At 44.1% G+C, this 25,859-nt stretch overlaps 1 protein-coding gene and 1 long non-coding RNA gene across 4 annotated transcripts in view; one reads left to right on the forward strand and one right to left on the reverse strand.

The window, feature by feature from the left end:
* Nucleotides 1-21,955, reverse strand: part of SOX6 (SRY-box transcription factor 6) — a 481,651-nt gene extending 459,696 nt beyond the window's left edge. The window contains exon 1 of one of the 3 annotated variants that reach the window (XM_075838210.1): nt 21,616-21,955. The gene's annotated coding sequence lies outside the window, so the exon portion shown is untranslated. Of the gene's footprint in view, nt 1-345; nt 734-21,615 lie in introns of those variants that run through there. The other 2 variants (XM_075838209.1, XM_075838211.1) reach the window with 2 other exon arrangements.
* Nucleotides 408-25,592, forward strand: LOC142661026 (uncharacterized). Its single transcript, XR_012850616.1, has 3 exons — nt 408-1,142; nt 23,392-23,488; nt 24,973-25,592. It is a non-coding gene; the product is annotated as an uncharacterized LOC142661026 (long non-coding RNA).
* The last annotated feature ends 267 nt before the right edge of the window (nt 25,593-25,859 follow it).

A 25,859-nucleotide genomic window follows, 5' to 3' on the forward strand; every position in this document is an offset into this window, starting at 1 on the left:
GAGGAATACACAGGAGGGGCGTATATAATATATACTAGAGGAATACACAGGAGGGGTGTATATAATATATACTAGAGGAATACACAGGAGGGGTGTATATAATATATACTAGAGGAATACACAGGAGGGGTGTATATAATATATACTAGGGGAATACACAGGAGGGGTGTATATAATATATACTAGAGGAATACACAGGAGGGGTATATATAATATATACTAGAGGAATACACAGGAGGGGTAATTTGGGCGTTTATTAACCCCTCCAGTTCTCCACTAATCGGACGGGACAGGTTAACCCCCTGTGTCCTGGGCCGTGGCTGTTAACCCCTGAGCTGCTCTTACCTTTTCTACCGCGAAGTTTAACCCCTTTAGTTCCCATCATCACCCTGGGCTCGAGTCTGACAACTGGGGGACACTTAACCCCTCACACGCCGGGATCAGTGACGTCACGGTCCTGGTTACATCGTACCATGGTGATATGAGAGTACCCCTCCGCCCTAGCCCCCTATTACCTCCAGCACATCTCCAGGGGAACGGGGGGCCCACACTCTGCCCTTCCGGAGTGTGTCTGGGGGTCCCGGGGGTCTGTCCGGTGCTGTCACTGGAGTACCGCGGCCATGTCCTAAGTATTCTAAGCATTTCCCGGCGTGCAACCTCCGAGAGTGAGAGGACAGGGCACCGATGAGGGGTGGCGGGAAACCCCACCGGATATACAGGAGCGGGGCCACATGTAACGGGGGGGGGGGAGGAGCTGAGGCGCCACAACTGACAGGAGGAGGGGCCACAAGTGACAGGTGGAGGAGCTGAGGGGCCACAACTGACAGGAGGAGGAGCTGAGGGGCCACATGTGACAAGAGGAGGGGCCACAAGTGACCTATGGAGGAGCTGAGGGGCCACAACTGACAGGAGGAGGAGCTGAGGGGCCACATGTGACTAGAGGAGGGGCAACAAGTGACCTATGGAGGAGCTGAGGGGCCACAAGTGACAGGAGGATGAATTGAAGGGCCACAAGTGACAAACGGAGAAGCTGAGGGGCCACAAGTAACAAGAGGATTGTGGTATCCCTGGTTCTAGTATTGTTGGAGCCCCAGATGTAAGAGTTATACCGATGGCAATAGGAAACAGATGTGCGGACCCCGGTAAGAAAGGGGGGTACAGGATTCTGAGGTAATAACATGGGGGACACAGGGTTCTGAGGTAATAACATGGGAGACAAAGGGTTCTGAGGTAATAACATGGGGGCACAGGATTCTGAGGTAATAACACGGGGGCACAGGGTTCTGAGGTAATAGCATGGGGGACACAGGGTTCTGAGGTAATAACATGGGGGGCACAGGATTCTGAAGTAATAACATGGGGGGAACAGGATTCTGAGGTAATAACATGGGGGGCACAGGGTTCTGAGGTAATAGCATGGGGGGCACAGGATTCTGAGGTAATAACATGGGGGACACAGGGTTCTGAAGTAATAACATGGGGGACACAGGTTTCTGAGGTAATAACATGGGGGGCACAGGGTTCTGAGGTAATAACATGGGGGGCACAGGGTTCTGAGGTAATAAAATGGGGGGCACAGGATTCTGAGGTAATAACATGGGGGCACAGGATTCTGAGGTAATAACATGGGGGGAACAGGATTCTGAGGTAATAACATGGGGGGCACAGGATTCTGAAGTAATAACATGGGGGACACAGGTTTCTGAGGTAATAACATGGGGGGCACAGGGTTCTGAGGTAATAACATGGGGGGCACAGGGTTCTGAGGTAATAAAATGGGGGGCACAGGGTTCTGAGGTAATAACATGGGGGGCGCAGGGTTCTGAGGTAATAGCATGGGGGGCACAGGATTCTGATGTAATAACACGGGGGGCACAGGGTTCTGAGGTAATAATATGGGGGCACAGGGTTCTGAGGTAATAATATGGGGGCACAGGATTCTGAGGTAATAACATGGGGGGCACAGGGTTCTGAGGTAATAACATGGGGGGGCACAGTGTTCTGAGGTAATAGCATGGGGGGCACAGGATTCTGAGGTAATAGCATGGGGGCACAGGGTTCTGAGGTAATAACATGGGGGGCACAGGATTCTGAGGTAATAACATGGGGGAACAGGGTTCTGAGGTAATAACACGGGGGGCACAGGACTCTGAAGTAATAACATGGGGGCACAGGGTTCTGAGGTAATAACATGGGGGGCACAGGGTTCTGAGGTAATAACATGGGGGGGCACAGGACTCTGAATTAATAACATGGGGGCACAGGGTTCTGAGGTAATAACATGGGGGGCACAGTGTTCTGAGGTAATAACATGGGGGGCACAGGATTCTGAGGTAATAACATGGGGGCACAGGGTTCTGAGGTAATAACATGGGGGGCACAGGATTCTGAGGTAATAACATGGGGGCACAAGGTTCTGAGGTAATAACAATGGGACACAGGGTTCTGAGGTAATAATATGGGGGCACAGGTTTCTGAGATAATACCATGGGGGGCACAGGGTTCTGAGGTGATAATATGGGGGCACAGGATTCTGAGGTAATAACATGGGGGGCACAGAGTTCTGAGGTAATAACATCGGGACACAGGTTTCTGAGATAATACCATGGGGGGCACAGGGTTCTGAGGTGATAATATGGGGGCACAGGATTCTGAGGTAATAACATGGGGGGCACAGAGTTCTGAGGTAATAACATGGGGGGGGCACAGGGTTCTGAGGTAATAATATGGGGGGCACAGGGTTCTGAAGTAATAACATCGGGACACAGGTTTCTGAGGTAATAATATGGGGGCACAGGGTTCTGAGGTAATAATATGGGGGCACAGGGTTCTGAGGTAATAACATGGGGGCACAGGGTTCTGAGGTAATAATATGGGGGCACAGGGTACTGAGGTAATAACATGGGGGCACAGGGTTCTGAGGTAATAACATGGGGGGCACAGGATTCTGAGGTAATAATATGGGGGGCACAGGGTTCTGAGGTAATAATATGGGGGCACAGGGTTCTGAGGTAATAACATGGGGGGGGCACAGGGTTCTGAGGTAATAACATGGGGGGCACAGGATTCTGAGGTAATAACATGGGGGAACAGGGTTCTGAGGTAATAACATGGGGGGCACAGGGTTCTGAGGTAATAACATGGGGTGGCACAGGACTCTGAATTAATAACATGGGGGCACAGGGTTCTGAGGTAATAACATGGGGGGCACAGTGTTCTGAGGTAATAACATGGGGGGCACAGGATTCTGAGGTAATAACATGGGGGCACAGGGTTCTGAGGTAATAACATGGGGGGGCACAAGGTTCTGAGGTAATAACAATGGGACACAGGGTTCTGAGGTAATAATATGGGGGCACAGGGTTCTGAGGTAATAACATCGGGACACAGGTTTCTGAGGTAATACCATGGGGGGCACAGGGTTCTGAGGTGATAATATGGGGGCACAGGATTCTGAGGTAATAACATGGGGGGCACAGAGTTCTGAGGTAATAACATGGGGGGGGGGCACAGGGTTCTGAGGTAATAACATGGGGGAACAGGGTTCTGAGGTAATAACATGGGGGCACAGGGTTCTGAGGTAATAATATGGGGGGCACAGGGTTCTGAAGTAATAACATCGGGACACAGGTTTCTGAGGTAATAATATGGGGGCACAGGGTTCTGAGGTAATAATATGGGGGCACAGGGTTCTGAGGTAATAACATGGGGGCACAGGGTTCTGAGGTAATAATATGGGGGCACAGGGTACTGAGGTAATAACATGGGGGCACAGGGTTCTGAGGTAATAACATGGGGGGCACAGGATTCTGAGGTAATAATATGGGGGCACAGGGTTCTGAGGTAATAATATGGGGGCACAGGGTTCTGAGGTAATAACATGGGGGGGGCACAGGGTTCTGAGGTAATAACATGGGGGGCACAGGATTCTGAGGTAATAACATGGGGGAACAGGGTTCTGAGGTAATAACATGGGGGGCACAGGGTTCTGAGGTAATAACATGGGGGGGCACAGGACTCTGAAGTAATAACATGGGAGGCACAGGGTTCTGAGGTAATAACATGGGGTGCACAGTGTTCTGAGGTAATAACATGGGGGGCACAGGATTCTGAGGTAATAACATGGGGGACACAGGGTTCTGAGGTAATAACAATGGGACACAGGGTTCTGAGGTAATAACATGGGGGCACAGGGTTCTGAGGTAATAACATGGGGGCACAGGGTTCTGAGGTAATAATATGGGGGCACAGGGTTCTGAGGTAATAACATGGGGGCACAGGGTTCTGAGGTAATAATATGGGGGCACAGGATTCTGAGGTAATAACATGGGGGCACAGGGTTCTGAGGTAATAACATGGGGGCACAGGGTTCTGAGGTAATAATATGGGGGCACAGGATTCTGAGGTAATAACATGGGGGGCACATGATTCTGAGGTAATAACACAGGGGCACAGGGTTCTGAGGTAATAACATGGGGGGCACAGGGTTCTGAGGTAATAACATGGGGGGCACAGGGTTCTGAGGTAATAACATGGGGGCACAGGGTTCTGAGGTAATAACATGGGGGGCACAGGGTTCTGAGGTAATAACATGGGGGGCGCAGGGTTCTGAGGTAATAGCATGGGGGGCACAGGATTCTGATGTAATAACACGGGGGGCACAGGGTTCTGAGGTAATAATATGGGGGCACAGGGTTCTGAGGTAATAATATGGGGGCACAGGGTTCTGAGGTAATAACATGGGGTGCACAGGGTTCTGAGGTAATAACATGGGGGGGCACAGGACTCTGAAGTAATAACATGGGGGGGCACAGGGTTCTGAGGTAATAACATGGGGGGCACAGGATTCTGAGGTAATAACACGGGGGCACAGGGTTCTGAGGTAATAACATTGGGGGGCACAGGACTCTGAAGTAATAACATGGGGGGCACAGGGTTCTGAGGTAATAACATGGGGGGCACAGGGTTCTGAGGTAATAACATGGGGGGGCACAGGATTCTGAGGTAATAACATGGGGGGCACAGGGTTCTGAGGTAATAACATGGGGGGCACAGGATTCTGAGGTAATAACATGGAACAGGGTTCTGAGGTAATAACATGGGGGGCACAGGACTCTGAAGTAATAACATGGGGGCACAGGGTTCTGAGGTAATAACACGGGGGCACAGGGTTCTGAGGTAATAACATGGGGGGGCACAGGACTCTGAAGTAATAACATGGGGGCACAGGGTTCTGAGGTAATAACATGGGGGGCACAGTGTTCTGAGGTAATAACATGGGGGGCACAGGATTCTGAGGTAATAACACGGGGGGCACAGGGTTCTGAGGTAATAACATGGGGGCACAGGGTTCTGAGGTAATAATATGGGGGCACAGGGTACTGAGGTAATAACATGGGGGCACAGGGTTCTGAGGTAATAACATGGGGGGCACAGGATTCTGAGGTAATGACACGGGGGGCACAGGGTTCTGAGGTAATAATATGGGGGCACAGGGTTCTGAGGTAATAATATGGGGGCACAGGGTTCTGAGGTAATAACATGGGGGGCACAGGATTCTGAGGTAATAACATGGGGGAACAGGGTTCTGAGGTAATAACATGGGGGCACAGGGTTCTGAGGTAATAACATGGGGGGGCACAGGACTCTGAAGTTATAACATGGGAGGCACAGGGTTCTGAGATAATAACATGGGGTGCACAGTGTTCTGAGGTAATAACATGGGGGGCACAGGATTCTGAGGTAATAACATGGGGGACACAGGATTCTGAGGTAATAACATGGGGGAACAGGATTCTGAGGTAATAACACGGGGGCACAGGGTTCTGAGGTAATAACATGGGGGGCACAGGGTTCTGAGGTAATAACAATGGGACACAGGGTTCTGAGGTAATAATATGGGGGCACAGGTTTCTGAGGTAATACCATGGGGGGCACAGGGTTCTGAGGTGATAATATGGGGGCACAGGATTCTGAGGTAATAACATGGGGGGCACAGAGTTCTGAGGTAATAACATGGGGGGCACAGAGTTCTGAGGTAATAACACGGGGGGCACAGGGTTCTGAGGTAATAATATGGGGGCACAGGGTTCTGAGGTAATAACATGGGGGCACAGGGTTCTGAGGTAATAACATGGGGGCACAGGGTTCTGAGGTAATAATATGGGGGCACAGGATTCTGAGGTAATAACATGGGGGGCACAGGGTTCTGAGGTAATAATATGGGGGCACAGGATTCTGAGGTAATAACATGGGGGGCACAGGATTCTGAGGTAATAACATGGGGGAACAAGATTCTGAGGTAATAACACGGGGGCACAGGGTTCTGAGGTAATAACATGGGGGGCACAGGGTTCTGAGGTAATAACATGGGGGGCACAGGGTTCTGAGGTAATAACATGGGGGGCACAGGGTTCTGAGGTAATAACATGGGGGGCACAGGATTCTGAGGTAATAACATGGGGGAACAGGGTTCTGAGGTAATAACATGGGGAACAAGATTCTGAGGTAATAACATGGGGGGCACAGGATTCTGAGGTAATAACATGGGGGGCACAGGGTTCTGAGGTAATAACATGGGGAGCACAGGATTCTGAGGTAATAACATGGGGGCACAGGGTTCTGAGGTAATAACATGGGGGCACAGGGTTCTGAGGTAATAACATGGGGAGCACAGGATTCTGAGGTAATAACATGGGGGAACAGGGTTCTGAGGTAATAACATGGGGAACAAGATTCTGAGGTAATAACACGGGGGCACAGGGTTCTGAGGTAATAACACGGGGCGCACAGGGTTCTGAGGTAATAACATGGGGGGCACAGGATTCTGAGTTAATAACATGGGGGGCACAGGATTCTGAGGTAATAACATGGGGGCGCAGGGTTCTGAGGTATTAACATGGGGGTACAGGGTTCTGAGGTAATAAAATGGGGGGCACAGGATTCTGAGGTAATAAAATGGGGGGCGAAGGGTTCTGAGGTAATAGCATGGGGGGCACAGGGTTCTGAGGTAATAACATGGGGGCACAGGGTTCTGAGGTAATAACATGAGGGCACAGGATTCTGAGGTAATAACATGGGGGGCACAGGGTTCTGAGGTAATAACATGGGGGGCACAGTGTTCTGAGGTAATATAACATGGGGGGCACAGGATTCTGAGTTAATAACATGGGGGGCACAGGATTCTGAGGTAATAACATGGGGGCGCAGGGTTCTGAGGTATTAACATGGGGGTACAGGGTTCTGAGGTAATAAAATGGGGGGCACAGGATTCTGAGGTAATAACATGAGGGCACAGGATTCTGAGGTAATAACATGGGGGGCACAGGGTTCTGAGGTAATAACATGGGGGGCACAGTGTTCTGAGGTAATAACATGGGGGGCACAGGGTTCTGAGGTAATAATATGGGGACACAGGGTTCTGCGGTAATAACATGGGGGACACAGGGTTCTGAGGTAATAACATGAGGGCACAGGGTTCTGAGCTAATAACATCGGGACACAGGTTTCTGAGGTAATAATATGGGGGGCACAGGATTCTGAGGTAATAACACGGGGGCACAGGGTTCTAAGGTATAACATGGGGGGCACAGGATTCTGAGGTAATAACACGGGGGCACAGGGTTCTAAGGTATAACATGGGGGGCACAGGATTCTGAGGTAATAACACGGGGGGCACAGGGTTCTGAGGTAATAACACGGGGGGCACAGGGTTCTGAGGTAATAATATGGGGGCACAGGGTTCTGAGGTAATAACATCGGGACACAGGTTTCTGAGGTAATAATATGGGGGCACAGGGTTCTGAGGTAATAATATGGGGGCACAGGATTCTGAGGTAATAACACGGGGGGCACAGGGTTCTGAGGTAATAATATGGGGGCACAGGGTTCTGAGGTAATAACATGGGGGGCACAGAGTTCTGAGGTAATAACATGGGGGGCACAGGATTCTGAGGTAATAACACGGGGGCACAGGGTTCTAAGGTATAACATGGGGGGCACAGGATTCTGAGGTAATAACACGGGGGGCACAGGGTTCTGAGGTAATAACACGGGGGGCACAGGGTTCTGAGGTAATAATATGGGGGCACAGGGTTCTGAGGTAATAATATGGGGGCACAGGATTCTGAGGTAATAACATGGGGGAACAGGGTTCTGAGGTAATACCATGGGGGGCACAGGGTTCTGAGGTAATAACATGGGGGCACAGTGTTCTGAGGTAATAACATGGGGGGCACAGGATTCTGAGGTAATAACATTGGGGGCACAGGATTCTGAGGTAATAACATGGGGGAACAGGATTCTGAGGTAATAACATGGGGGGCACAGGGTTCTGAGGTAATAACATGGGGGGCACAGGGTTCTGAGGTAATAACATGGGGGGCACAGGTTTCTGAGGTAATAACATGGGGGCACAGGATTCTGAGGTAATAACATGGGGGAACAGGGTTCTGAGGTAATAACATGGGGGCACAGGATTCTGAGGTAATAACATGGGGGGCACAGGATTCTGAGGTAATAACATGGGGGAACAGGGTTCTGAGGTAATAACATGGGGGCACAGGATTCTGAGGTAATAACACGGGGCGCACAGGGTTCTGAGGTAATAACATGGGGGGCACAGGATTCTGAGTTAATAACATGGGGGGCACAGGATTCTGAGGTAATAACATGGGGGCACAGGATTCTGAGGTAATAAAATGGGGGGCACAGGATTCTGAGGTAATAAAATGGGGGGCGAAGGGTTCTGAGGTAATAGCATGGGGGGCACAGGGTTCTGAGGTAATAACATGGGGGCACAGGATTCTGAGGTAATAACATGGGGGGCACAGGGTTCTGAGGTAATAACATGGGGGTACAGGATTCTGAGGTAATAACATGGGGGCACAGGGTTCTGAGGTAATAATATGGGGGCACAGGGTTCTGAGGTAATAACATGGAGGGCACAGGATTCTGAGGTAATAACACGGGGGCACAGGTTTCTGAGGTAATAACACAGGGCGCACAGGGTTCTGAGGTAATAACATGGGGGGCACAGGATTCTGAGGTAATAACATGGGGGCACAGGTTTCTGAGGTATTAACATGGGGGGCACAGGATTCTGAGGTAATAATATGGGGGCACAGGGTTCTGAGGTAATAATATGGGGGGCACAGGATTCTGAGGTAATAATATGGGGGCACAGGGTTCTGAGGTAATAACATGGGGGGCACAGGGTTCTGAGGTAATAACATCGGGACACAGGGTTCTGAGGTAATATGGGGGCACATGGTTCTGAGGTAATAATATGGGGGCACAGGGTTCTGAGGTAATAACATGGGGGGCACAGGATTCTGAGGTAATAGCATTAGGGCACAGGGTTCTGAGGTAATAACATGGGGGCACAGGTTTCTGAGGTAATAACACGGGGGGGCACAGGGTCCTGAGGTAATAATATGGGGACACAGGGTTCTGAGGTAATAACATGGGGGCACAGGATTCTGAGGTAATAACATCGGGACACAGGTTTCTGAGGTAATAACATGGGGGGCACAGGATTCTGAGGTAATAACATGGGGGCACAGGATTCTGAGGTAATAACATGGGGGGCACAGGGTTCTGAGGTAATAACATGGGGGGCACAGGGTTCTGAGGTAATAACATGGGGGCACAGGGTTATCAGGTAATAACATGGGGGGCGCAGGATTCTGAGGTAATAATATGGGGGCACAGGGTTATCAGGTAATAACATGGGGGGCACAGGGTTCTGAGGTAATAACACGGGGCGCACAGGGTTCTGAGGTAATAACATGGGGGGCACAGGGTTCTGAGGTAATAACATGGGGGGCACAGGGTTCTGAGGTAATAATATGGGGGCACAGGGTTCTGAGGTAATAACATGGGGGGCACAGGATTCTGAGGTAATAACATGGGGGACACAGGATTCTGAGGTAATAAAATGTTGGCACAGGGTTCTGAGGTAATAACATGGGGGCACAGGTTTCTGAGGTAATAATATGGGGGCACAGGGTTATCAGGTAATAACATGGGGGCACAGGTTTCTGAGGTATTAACATGGGGGGCACAGGATTCTGAGGTAATAATATGGGGGCACAGGGTTCTGAGGTAATAATATGGGGGGCACAGGATTCTGAGGTAATAATATGGGGGCACAGGGTTCTGAGGTAATAACATGGGGGGCACAGGGTTCTGAGGTAATAACATCGGGACACAGGGTTCTGAGGTAATATGGGGGCACATGGTTCTGAGGTAATAATATGGGGGCACAGGGTTCTGAGGTAATAACATGGGGGGCACAGGATTCTGAGGTAATAGCATTAGGGCACAGGGTTCTGAGGTAATAACATGGGGGCACAGGTTTCTGAGGTAATAATATGGGGGCGCAGGGTTATCAGGTAATAACATGGGGGGCACAGGGTTCTGAGGTAATAACACGGGGGGGCACAGGGTCCTGAGGTAATAATATGGGGACACAGGGTTCTGAGGTAATAACATGGGGGCACAGGATTCTGAGGTAATAACATCGGGACACAGGTTTCTGAGGTAATAACATGGGGGGCACAGGATTCTGAGGTAATAACATGGGGGGCACAGGGTTCTGAGGTAATAACATGGGGGGCACAGGGTTCTGAGGTAATAACATGGGGGCACAGGGTTATCAGGTAATAACATGGGGGGCGCAGGATTCTGAGGTAATAATATGGGGGCACAGGGTTATCAGGTAATAATATGGGGGCACAGGATTCTGAGGTAATAACATGGGGGGCACAGGGTTCTGAGGTAATAACACGGGGCGCACAGGGTTCTGAGGTAATAACATGGGGGGCACAGGGTTCTGAGGTAATAACATGGGGGGCACAGGGTTCTGAGGTAATAATATGGGGGCACAGGGTTCTGAGGTAATAACATGGGGGGCACAGGATTCTGAGGTAATAACATGGGGGACACAGGATTCTGAGGTAATAAAATGTTGGCACAGGGTTCTGAGGTAATAACATGGGGGCACAGGTTTCTGAGGTAATAATATGGGGGCACAGGGTTATCAGGTAATAACATGGGGGGCACATGGTTATCAGGTAATAACATGGGGGCACAGGGTTCTGAGGTAATAACACGGGGGGGCACAGGGTCCTGAGGTAATAATATGGGGGCACAGGGTTATCAGGTAATAACATGGGGGGCACATGGTTATCAGGTAATAACATGTGGGCACAGGATTCTGAGGTAATAACATGGGGGCACAGGGTTATCAGGTAATAACATGGGGGGCGCAGGATTCTGAGGTAATAATATGGGGGCACAGGGTTATCAGGTAATAATATGGGGGCACAGGATTCTGAGGTAATAACATGGGGGGCACAGGGTTCTGAGGTAATAACACGGGGCGCACAGGGTTCTGAGGTAATAACATGGGGGGCACAGGGTTCTGAGGTAATAACATGGGGGGCACAGGGTTCTGAGGTAATAATATGGGGGCACAGGGTTCTGAGGTAATAACATGGGGGGCACAGGGTTCTGAGGTAATAACATGGGGGGCACAGGGTTCTGAGGTAATAATATGGGGGCACAGGGTTCTGAGGTAATAACATGGGGGCACAGGGTTCTGAGGTAATAAAATGTTGGCACAGGGTTCTGAGGTAATAACATGGGGGGCACAGGGTTCTGAGGTAATAACATGGGGGCACAGGGTTCTGAGGTATTAACATGGGGGGCACATGATTCTGAGGTAATAATATGGGGGCGCAGGGTTCTGAGGTATTAACATGGGGGTACAGGGTTCTGAGGTAATAACATGAGGGCACAGGATTCTGAGGTAATAAAATGGGGGGCACAGGGTTCTGAGGTAATAACACGGGGCGCACAGGGTTCTGAGGTAATAACATGGGGGGCACAGGATTCTGAGGTAATAACATGGGGGCACAGGATCCTGAGGTAATAACATGGGGGCACAGGGTTCTGAGGTATTAACATGTGGGGCACAGGATTCTGAGGTAATAACATGGGGGGCACAGGATTCTGAGGTAATAATATGGGGGCACAGGGTTCTGAGGTAATAACATGGGGGGCACAGGGTTCTGAGGTAATAATATGGGGGCACAGGGTTCTGAGGTAATAACATGGGGGGCACAGGATTCTGAGGTAATAACATGGGGGGGCACAGGGTTCTGAGGTAATAACATGGGGGCACAGGATTCTGAGGTAATAATATGGGGGCACAGGGTTCTGAGGTAATAATATGGGGGCACAGGGTTCTGAGGTAATAACATGGGGGGCACAGGATTCTGAGGTAATAGCATGGGGGCACAGGGTTCTGAGGTAATAACATTAGGGCACAGGGTTCTGAGGTAATAACATGGGGGCACAGGTTTCTGAGGTAATAATATGGGGGCGCAGTGTTATCAGGTAATAACATGGGGGGCACAGGATTCTGAGGTAATATGGGGGCACAGGGTTATCAGGTAATAACATGGGGGGCACATGGTTATCAGGTAATAACATGGGGGCACAGGGTTCTGAGGTAATAACACGGGGGGGGCACAGGGTCCTGAGGTAATAATATGGGGGCACAGGGTTATCAGGTAATAACATGGGGGGCACATGGTTATCAGGTAATAACATGGGGGGCACATGGTTATCAGGTAATAACATGGGGGGCACAGGATTCTGAGGTAATAACATGGGGGCACAGGGTTATCAGGTAATAATATGGGGTTCCCTGGAGACCCGGTAAAAAGAAGGAAAATCTGACATTATTAATAAAGAATGCAAAAAAGTTAATGTATTCTCTCCCATGGGGGCCGTCCATAGTCAACAAAGGGGCCTAAGTGGAAAAAGTACACACCGTATCCCTGTATATAGAATATTACACCCTGTATACACTATATCCCTGTATATAGAATATGACACCCTGTACACACCATATCCCTGTATACAGAATATTACACCCTGTACACACCATATCCCTGTATATAGAATATTACACCCTGTACACACTATATCCCTGTATACAGAATATTACACCCTGTACACACTATATCCCTGTATATAGAATATTACACCCTGTACACACTATATCCCTGTATATAGAATATCACACCCTGTACACACCATATCCCTATTTATAGAATATTACACCCTGTACACAATATATCCCTGTATATAGAATATTACACCCTGTACACACCATATCCCTGTATATAGAATATTACACCCTGTACACACTATATCCCTGTATATAGAATATCACACCCTGTACACACCATATCCCTGTATATAGAATATTACACCCTGTACACACTATATCCCTGTATATAGAATATTACACCCTGTACACACTATATCCCTGTATATAGAATATCACACCCTGTACACACCATATCCCTGTATATAGAATATTACACCCTGTACACACTATATCCCTGTATATAGAATATTACACCTTGTACACACCATATCCCTGTATATAGAATATTACACCCTGTACACACTATATCCCTGTATATAGAATATTACACCCTGTACACGCTATATCCCTGTATATAGAATATTACACCCTGTACACACTATATGCCTGTATATAGAATATTACACCCTGTACACGATATATCCCTGTATACAGAATATTACACCCTGTACACACCATATCACTGTATATAGAATATTACACCCTGTACACACCTTATCCCTGTATATAGAATATTACACCCTGTACACACCTTATCCCTGTATATAGAATATTACACCCTGTATACACTATATCCCTGTATATAGAATATTACACCCTGTACACGCTATATCCCTGTATATAGAATATTACACCCTGTACACACTATATGCCTGTATATAGAATATTACACCCTGTACACGATATATCCCTGTATACAGAATATTACACCCTGTACACACCATATCACTGTATATAGAATATTACACCCTGTACACACCTTATCCCTGTATATAGAATATTACACCCTGTACACACCTTATCCCTGTATATAGAATATTACACCTTGTACACACCATATCCCTGTATACAGAATATTACACCCTGTACACACCATATCCCTGTATATAGAATATTACACCCTGTACACACTATATCCCTGTATATAGAATATTACACTCTGTACACACCATATCCCTGTATACAGAATATTACACCCTGTACACACCATATCCCTGTATATAGAATATTACACCCTGTACACACCATATCCCTGTATATAGAATATTACACCCTGTACACACCATATCCCTGTATATAGAATATTACACCCTGTACACACCATATCCCTGTATATAGAATATTACACCCTGTACACACCATATCCCTGTATACAGAATATTACACCCTGTACACACCATATCCCTGTATATAGAATATTACACCCTGTACACACTATATCCCTGTATATAGAATATTACACTCTGTACACACCATATCCCTGTATACAGAATATTACACCCTGTACACACCATATCCCTGTATATAGAATATTACACCCTGTACACACCATATCCCTGTATATAGAATATTACACCCTGTACACACCATATCCCTGTATATAGAATATTACACCCTGTACACACCATATCCCTGTATATAGAATATTACACCCTGTACACACCATATCCCTGTATATAGAATATTACGCCCTGTACACACCATATCCCTGTATACAGAATATTACACCCTGTACACACCATATCCCTGTATATAGAATATTACACCCTGTACACACCATATCCCTGTATATAGAATATTACACCCTGTACACACTATATCCCTGTATATAGAATATCACACCCTGTACACACCATATCCCTGTATATAGAATATCACACCCTGTACACACCATATCCCTGTATATAGAATATTACACCCTGTACACACTATATCCCTGTATATAGAATATGACACCCTGTACACAATATATCCCTGTATATAGAATATGACACCCTGTACACAATATATCCCTGTATATAGAATATTACGCCCTGTACACACCATATCCCTGTATATAGAATATTACACCCTGTACACACTATATCCCTGTATATAGAATATTACACCCTGTACACACTATATCCCTGTATATAGAATATGACACCCTGTACACAATATATCCCTGTATATAGAATATTACACCCTGTACACACTATATCCCTGTATATAGAATATTACACCCTGTACACACTATATCCCTGTATATAGAATATTACACCCTGTACACACTATATCCCTGTATACAGAATATTACACCCTGTACACACTATATCCCTGTTTACAGAATATTACACCCTGTACACACCATATCCCTGTTTACAGAATATTACACCCTGTACACACTATATGCCTGTATATAGAATATTACACCCTGTACACACCATATCCCTGTATATAGAATATTACACCCTGTACACACCATATCCCTGTATATAGAATATGACACCCTGTACACACCTTATCCCTGTATATAGAATATTACATCCTGTACACAATATATCCCTGTATATAGAATATTACATCCTGTACACAATATATCCCTGTATACAGAATATTACACCCTGTCCACAATATATCCCTGTATATAGAATATTACACCCTGTACACACCATATCCCTGTTTATAGAATATTACACCCTGTACACACTATATGCCTGTATATAGACTATTACACCCTGTACACACCATATCCCTGTATATAGAATATTACACCCTGTATATAGAATATTACACCCTGTATATAGAATATGACACCCTGTATATAGAATATGACACCCTGTACACACTATATGCCTCTATATAGAATATTACACCCTGTACACACTATATGCCTGTATATAGAATATTACACCCTGTACACACTATATCCCTGTATATAGAATATTACATCCTGTACACACTATATCCCTGTATATAGAATATTACACCCTGTACACATTATATCCCTGTATATAGAATATGACAATCTGTACACACTATATGCCTGTATATAGAATATTACACCCTGTACACACCATATCCCTGTATATAGAATATTACACCCTGTACACACCATATCCCTGTATATAGAATATTACACCCTGTACACACTATATGCCTGTATATAGAATATTACACCCTGTACACACTATATCCCTGTATATAGAATATTACACCCTGTACATATTATATCCCTGTATATAGAATATTACACCCTGTACACACCATATCCCTGTATACAGAATATTACACCCTGTACACACTATATCCCTGTATACAGAATATTACACCCTGTACACACCATATCCCTGTATACAGAATATTACACCCTGTACACACTATATCCCTGTATATAGAATATTACATCCTGTACACAATATATCCCTGTATACAGAATATTACACCCTGTACACACCATATCCCTGTATACAGAATATTACACCCTGTACACACTATATCCCTGTATATAGAATATTACACCATGTACACACCATATCCCTGTATATAGAATATTACACCTTGTACACACTATATCCCTGTATATAGAATATTACATCCTGTACACACCATATCCCTGTATATAGAATATTACACCCTGTACACACTATATCCCTGTATATAGAATATCACACCCTGTACACACCATATCCCTGTATATAGAATATTACACCCTGTACACACTATATCCCTGTATATAGAATATTACACCTTGTACACACTATATCCCTGTATATAGAATATTACATCCTGTACACACCATATCCCTGTATATAGAATATTACACCCTGTACACACTATATCCCTGTATATAGAATATTACACCCTGTACACACCATATCCCTATTTATAGAATATTACACCCTATACACAATATATCCCTGTATATAGAATATTACACCCTGTACACACCATATCCCTGTATATAGAATATTACACCCTGTACACACCATATCCCTGTATATAAAATATGACACCATGTACACACCTTATCCCTGTATATAGAATATTACACCCTGTACACACCATATCCCTGTTTATAGAATATTACACCCTGTACACATTATATCCCTGTATATAGAATATTACACCCTGTACACATTATCCCTGTATACAGAATATTACACCCTGTACATACAATATCCCTGTATATAGAATATTACACCCTGTACACACCATATCCCTGTATATAGAATATTACACCCTGTACACATTATCCCTGTATACAGAATATTACACCCTGTACATACAATATCCCTGTATATAGAATTTTACACCCTGTACACACCATATCCCTGTATATAGAATATTACACCCTGTACACACCATATCCCTGTATACAGAATATTACACCCTGTACACACTATATCCCTGTATACAGAATATCACACCCTGTACACACCATATCCCTGTATGTAGAATATGACACCCTGTACACATCATATCCCTGTATATAGAATATTACACACTATGCACACTATATCCCTGTATATAGAATATTACACCCTGTGCACACTATATCCCTGTATATAGAATATTACACCCTGTATACACATTATCCCTGTATATAGAATATTACAACCTGTACACACCATATCCTTGTATATAGAATATTACACCCTGTGCACACTATATCCCTGTATACAGAATATTACATCCTTTACACACTATATCCCTGTATATAGAATATTACACCCTGTACACACCTTATCCCTGTATACAGAATATTACACCCTGTACACACCATATCCCTGTATATAGAATATTACACCCTGTACACACTATATCCCTGTATATAGAATATTACACCCTGTACACACCATATCCCTGTATATAGAATATTACATCCTTTACACACTATATCCCTGTATATAGAATATTACACCCTGTGCACACCATATCCCTGTATATAGAATATTACACCCTGTACACATTATATCCCTGTATACAGAATATTACACCCTGTACACACCATATCCCTGTATATAGAATATTACACCCCTGTACACACTATATCCCTGTATATAGAATATTACACCCTGTACACACCATATCCCTGTATATAGAATATTACACCCTGTATACACATTATCCCTGTATATAGAATATTACACCCTGTACACACCATATCCCTGTATATAGAATATTACACCCTGTATACACATTATCCCTGTATATAGAATATTACGCCCTGTACACACCATATCCCTGTATATAGAATATTACACCCAGTACACACTATATCCCTGTATACAGAATATTACACCCTGTACACACCATATCCCTGTATACAGAATATTACACCCTGTACACACCATATCCCTGTATATAGAATATTACACCCTGTGCACACCATATCCCTGTATATAGAATGTTACACCCTGTACACACCATATCCCTGTATATAGAATATTACACCCTGTACACACTATATCCCTGTATATAGAATATTACACCCTGTACACACTATATCCCTGTATATAGAATATTACACCCTGTACACACCATATCCCTGTATATAGAATGTTACACCCTGTACACACTATATCCCTGTATATAGAATATTACACCCTGTACACACTATATCCCTGTATATAGAATATTATACACCCTGTACACACCATATCCCTGTATATAGAATGTTACACCCTGTACACACCATATCCCTGTATATAGAATATTACGCCCTGTACACACCATATCCCTGTATGTGGAATGTTACACCCTGTACACACCATATCCCTGTATATAGAATATTACACCCTGTACACACTATATCCCTGTATATAGAATATGACACCCTGTACACAATATATCCCTGTATACAGAATATTACACGCTGTACACACTATATCCCTGTATATAGAATATTACACCCTGTACACACTATATCCCTGTATATAGAATATTACACCCTGTACACACTATATCCCTGTATACAGAATTTTACACCCTGTGCACACCATATCCCTGTATACAGAATATTACACCCTGTACACACCATATCCCGGTATATAGAATATGACACCCTGTACACACTATATGCCTGTATACAGAATATTACACCCTGTACACACCATATCCCTGTATATAGAATATTACACCCTGTACACACCATATCCCTGTATATAGAATATGACACCCTGTACACACCATATCCCTGTATACAGAATATTACACCCTGTACACACCATATCCCTGTATATAGAATATTACACCCTGTACACACCATATCCCTGTATATAGAATATGACACCCTGTACACACTATATGCCTGTATACAGAATATTACACCCTGTACACACCATATCCCTGTATATAGAATATTACACCCTGTACACACCATATCCCTGTATATAGAATATGACACCCTGTACACACCATATCCCTGTATACAGAATATTACACCCTGTACACACCATATCCCTGTATATAGAATATGACACCCTGTACACACCATATCCCTGTATATAGAATATTACACCCTGTACACACCTTATCCCTGTATATAGAATATTACACCCTGTACACACCATATCCCTGTATATAGAATATTACACCCTGTACACACCATATCCCTGTATATAGAATATTACGCCCTGTACACACTATATCCCTGTATATAGAATATTACGCCCTGTACACACCTTATCCCTGTATATAGAATATGACACCCTGTACACACCATATCCCTGTATATAGAATATGACACCCTGTACACACTATATGCCTGTATACAGAATATTATATTGTATTCACACCGTCTCACTATACACAATATTAAACCCTACATAATATTAAACGCTATACTAATATTATTTGTAACACTTTACATATATTACACAGCGTATATACTATTACACAGTATACATAATACTACACATTGTATATAATATTACACACTATACATAGCGCTGTACACACCATATCCTTGTACACAATATTACGGCACTGAAAATTTCATATGTACATTGTATATATTACACGCTATGTATACTACACACTATACATAATACTATACACACCGTATCACAGTATACAGAATATTACACACTATGAGTAATAATACTATACACATCGTATCACAGGATACAGAATATTACACACTATGAGTAATAATACTATACACATCGTATCACAGGATACAAAATATTACACACTATGGGTAATAATACTATACACATCGTATCACAGGATACAGAATATTACACACCATGAGTAATAATACTATACACATCGTATCACAGGATACAGAATATTACACACCATGAGTAATAATACTATACACATCGTATCACAGGATACAGAATATTACACACCATGAGTAATAATACTATACACATCGTATCACAGGATACAGAATATTACACACCAATGCGTATATCTACAGAACGGTAAGGGTATGCACACACACTATTACTGTAATCATGTTTTCAGTACGGCACAGTTGTCCGGCAGCGAGGCAGGGACTCCTAGCATCGTACATAAGTATGATGCTAGGAGCCCGGCTCCCTGCACTGTGTTCGGTCCGGGACTTGCGGCCGAAATACGTCCGTCAATTACGGACGTAATTAGTGTGTGTGCACATACCCTAACAGAAAGCGACTGAAATCTCAGCAAAGAAAATCGGATCAGCCGCCTCATTCATTATTATACCAGAAACACATAACATCACAGAACTTACAGATATATGTATGTATATATGTATCTATATATTATCTATCTATATATCTATCATCTATCTATCACAATGCATATGTTATAGAGGTATCACTATTGTGACCCCATCACTATATATGCCAGATATCAAAAGGGTAGAATAGCGTGTGTTTACAGTGGGTATAACAGAGGGGAATATAATACAGGGGGTATAATACACAGTGCGTGATTTTAATACTTGTGGTATACTAAAGGGGATATGACACAGAGGTTATTATAGAGGAGGCATAATAGAGGTATCATATGGGATATCTTAATACTGAGCGCAAACTACAAGTATTACAGTACTTTGGGTATTATACAGATGGCACGGGAGGTATGCTACAAGGGTTATATTTCAGGAGGTATGATAGAGGGATTAATACAGGGTGCATTTTACGGGTGTTATAATGCAGGGGGTCTTATACCAGAGGCAGTGAGTATTGTGTAAGGGGCATGATACAGGGGGTATAATATAAGGGAATAGGTGTCCATAATGCAGAGTACTGGAGTGTTGGTGGAGGCAGCAGGTGACAGCAGCACACTATAAACACACACATGTATATAGTATACACAATATATTATATAGTCACACCTATTGTATACACACACATATATAGTATACATATATATACTACATAATATAGACATATTCTCGCTGGCACAACTGTTGTCAAGCCTCTCACATAGAAGCCTTCTACCCAAACCCCTTTTTCCCCGCTCCGGACCCCTGACAGAGTGTCAGCTCAGCGGATCAGCGGGCTGCACAAATAAAAGTTCTGCAGTCAGTAATGAAAAGCAGGGATCTTGAGACAAAGTTGGAGCAGGAAGTTTTAGAGGCTTCAGCTGTGGGATGGACAGGTTTGGGGCCCCTGAGGGTCACTGTTCCTACACGGGAACAATAATAGACAATGGAGAGACAATGCTGTACTCACCGTGCCGGCGCTGTGTGTGTGCAGTCAGTGTACAGTGTACAGTCAGGGAGTGTGTGCACACCTTCAGTGCGTGTCATCACATCTGCCAGCCTCTCTCCTCTCTCCTTCATTCCACTTCTCTTTGTTCCCCACGTCACATCTCACTCCCAGTGTGCAAGAAAGCTGCATCAGCCTGTACCCAGCACCCAGCATTCGACCTGTATCCAGCACCCTGCACTCAGCCTGCACCCTGCACTCAGCCGGCACCCTCTACTCAGCAAGTGCCTTGCACTCAGAACTCAGCCTGTACCCAGCATTCGACCTGTATCCAGCACCCTGCACTCAGCCTGCACTATGAACCGTGCACTCAGCCTGCACCCTGCACTCAGCCGGCACCCTCTACTCAGCAAGTGCCTTGCACTCAGAACTTAGCCTGTACCCAGCACCCAGCATTCGACCTGTATCCAGCACCCTGCACTCAGCCTGCACCCAGCACTATGAACCGTGCACTCAGCCTGCACCCTCTAATCAGCCTGCGCCTGGCACCCAGAAGTACAACTCAGCCTGCACCCTGCAGTCAGCCTGTATCCAGCACCCTGCCTTCGACCTATATCCAGCACCCTGGACTCAGCTTGCACCCAGCACCCTGAACCCCCAATCAGCCTGCACCCCCTACTTAGCCTGCAGTCAGCCTGTACTGAACTTGCGCCTAGCACCCAGAACTCAACCTGCACCCTGCAGTCAGCCTGCACCCAGAACCTAGCCTGCACTCTGTACTCAACCTGCACCCTCTACCCAGAAACATGCACTTAGCCAGCACCCTTCACCCAGCCAGCACCCTGTACTTATCACCCTGTACCTACAACGCTGCACTCAACCTGCACCTAGCACCCTGCAACCAGTCAGCAACCTGACCCCAGACTACACCTAGCGCCCTTTATCAGCCTGCTCCCTGCACCACTCTGTTTGTAATCTGCACCCAATACTCAGCATACGCTCAAACTTCCCTCACTCCAGGGTCAGCACCAAGCGGGCACTGAGCACAGGTAAGACGCATGCCCTCACTTTCCACACTCACCTGTCACCACACAGCAGAAACAGGGCATTCACACCAATACCCGAAAAAAAATCACCCTCATCATCTGTGTACACACAACGCCCCCTGCAGACCACAATAATAAGAAACATTACCGACTTTTGGTTCACCCTACACCCCTTCCTCCTCCTCCCACATTTAATACAATGTAATAAAAATCCATTATAAACAGACACATATGATATAACGTTATACGAATAAACAAGCACATATATGATATAATGTAATACAAGCGAAATATACACAGATACATATCTGATAGAATATATTACATATAAATAGACACATATATAATGTAATACATGTCCATTATATACAGGCAAAATATACACAGACACCTATCTGATATAATGCAATACATGTCGGTTAAATAGAGGCACATATATGATATAATGTAATACAAGAAAAATATGCAAAGACGTCAATATGATATAATGTAGTACATTTCAAATATACACAGACACAAATATAATTTAATACATGTCCATTATATATAGACACATATTTGATAATATGTAATACATATCAGTTAAATAGAGGCACATGTATAACATAATGTAAAACACTTTCATTATATACAGGCACGTATATGATATACTGTAACACACAACCGTTATACATAAGACCATATATGATATAAAGATACACAGGTTCAACATACCCAGGTTTATATGATAAAATAATACGTCTTTTATATGCAGGCGCATGTATGATACGTTGTAACACAAGTCCGATACAAGAATCACAAAGTGATACAAGTCCAGTACACAAATACACAGATAACGGAATAACAAAATGGTATCCTCAAGTTTTTTTTATTCTATAATGTAATATATATGTGTGTGTGTGTGTGTGTGTGTGTGTGTGTGTGTGTGTGTGTGTGTGTGTGTGTGTGTGTGTGCGCGTGTGTGATTAAATAATGTCACCAATGTATCATGATTTAGTGTGTCATTTACATATAAAAATGTGGTCTATATAGAATGATCTAATCTATGTACAATGTAACAAAAATGTGTGTGTGTCTATATATATTTTTTTATATATATATATATATATATATATATATATATATATAACATTATACGTATATCGATAATACAGTAAATAGTCATACAGAATGCATCATATGCATCTTCTATAGGCTCTCTATAGATACACAGACGAGCAATAAATTACTCCGATGCACTGATGATGATTACATTATTATATTACTATTATGAACAACAGAGACTTTCCGGGCAGATAGTGATGTGTAAAGATGAGGAGGATGACCCCTGCACTCACCCGGTATTATTATTAGATTTGTTAGCTGAGGTCACGTGTTGTGCCGGGCAGGTAAATGACTGCTCACCTGTACACAGGCAGGGAAGGAAGGCGGAGGGTATAATATTATAATTTTATTACTGACTGTATCACCCCAACCCAGGAGGAGCCTGCATCTTGCCCTTTGCCCCTCTATTATACTCACCTGTGATTATAGACTTTGTACATTATATTTTGTTACTATATTATTTTACACGACGTTACAGAGCATTATACTATAGATTTTATCATACACACCTAACATTATATTATAGATTATATCACATTAAATTATATTACAGATTATATTATCACCTGACATTGTAACAGAGATTATATAATCAAATCATATATATTATATCACTAGAAATTATATCATAGATTATATCATATCATATATATTATTATATCTTCTGACATTATATCATAGATTATATCATTATCTATATTATTATATCACCTGATATTCTACCGTAGATTATATCATTATATCACATATATTATTATATCATCTGACATTATATCACATAGACAATATCATATATATTATTATATCATAGATTATATCATGTTACACTGTATCGTTCTTCAGATACATCGATATAACGACCATGTACATAGAATCTGTCATCTGATGTTTATAGGAAATATCTACATCGTAGCAGGCACCAGGGAATCAATTCTAAAATCGGCGTCATCTACACTGAGTACATGCTGCAGTCACTGACACCTGTGCCGATGATCAGATCGAACGATACGATCTACGAGAAGAACTGAGTCTAATCGGGTCACAATAGGATATATGATAACATGGTAGAATATGATATAATATAACGGACTAACGACATTCTACTACTGTTATAGTAAATTATATACACGATGATCACTAAATGTTTTTCCGCCTCAGATGCTGAGACCAGATCTGGTCATTGAGCCAAATTGATTTATAATCGATTTGTTGACAAATCTTTCATTTTCAGATCGAAATATGAGTCGAGGTTCAGAAACTGTTTAAGTGGAAACGAAACCTGATCCAGGAATAATCACATGCATGTCCGGCACAATGATATCGTACAGCAGGGTCAGGAGCAACAAATGATACTCCATCTGTGGAGAAGGGTTTGCACTCGCACTCTTTCCAACACCCCCATCTACGACATTGTTTATTTCTGATAATTAATCACTGTGTAAATCATCTGCCCCCAAATGATAAAGACTGCGCCTGTTTGCGGCTAAACATTGCGTCAAGGGACGAATTGGGTTCCTATGAAATTGAGCGAGAGATCGAAAAACTAGATTGTAAGTAAATGGTGACAACCTCTGTACAGCGGTGCAGACTATGAAGATGACAATAAATAAGCCAAAACGAGGAATGGCCCTCACAAGAGGCAGTAGAAGTAGGAGGAATGAGGCACAACCATTTATTAGCAAGAGGAAAAAACCATGGAAGGAGTCATTTACCGCTGTGTGGCAAGAGGCAAAACCATGCTGGGAGGAGGAATGGGGCACAGATCTATGGCTGAAGGTGGCACCATGCTGGGAGGAGGAATGGGGTACAGATCTATGTCTGAAGGTGGCACCATGCTGGGAGGAGGAATGGGGCACAACCATTTATTAGCAAGAGGAAAAAACGATGGAAGGAGTCATTTACCGCTGTGTGGCAAGAGGCAAAACCATGCTGGGAGGAGGAATGGGGCACAGATCTATGGCTGAAGGTGGCACCATGCTGGGAGGAGGAATGGGGCACAGATCTATGGCTGAAGGTGGCACCATGCTGGGAGGAGGAATGGGGCACAACTTTATGGCTGAAAGTGGAACCATACAGCGGGAGGAGGAATGGGGCACTACTCTGTGGCAAGGAGAAAAC

This window comes from Rhinoderma darwinii, chromosome 9 (genome assembly GCF_050947455.1).
Source record: "Rhinoderma darwinii isolate aRhiDar2 chromosome 9, aRhiDar2.hap1, whole genome shotgun sequence".
Lineage (NCBI taxonomy): Eukaryota > Metazoa > Chordata > Amphibia > Anura > Rhinodermatidae > Rhinoderma > Rhinoderma darwinii.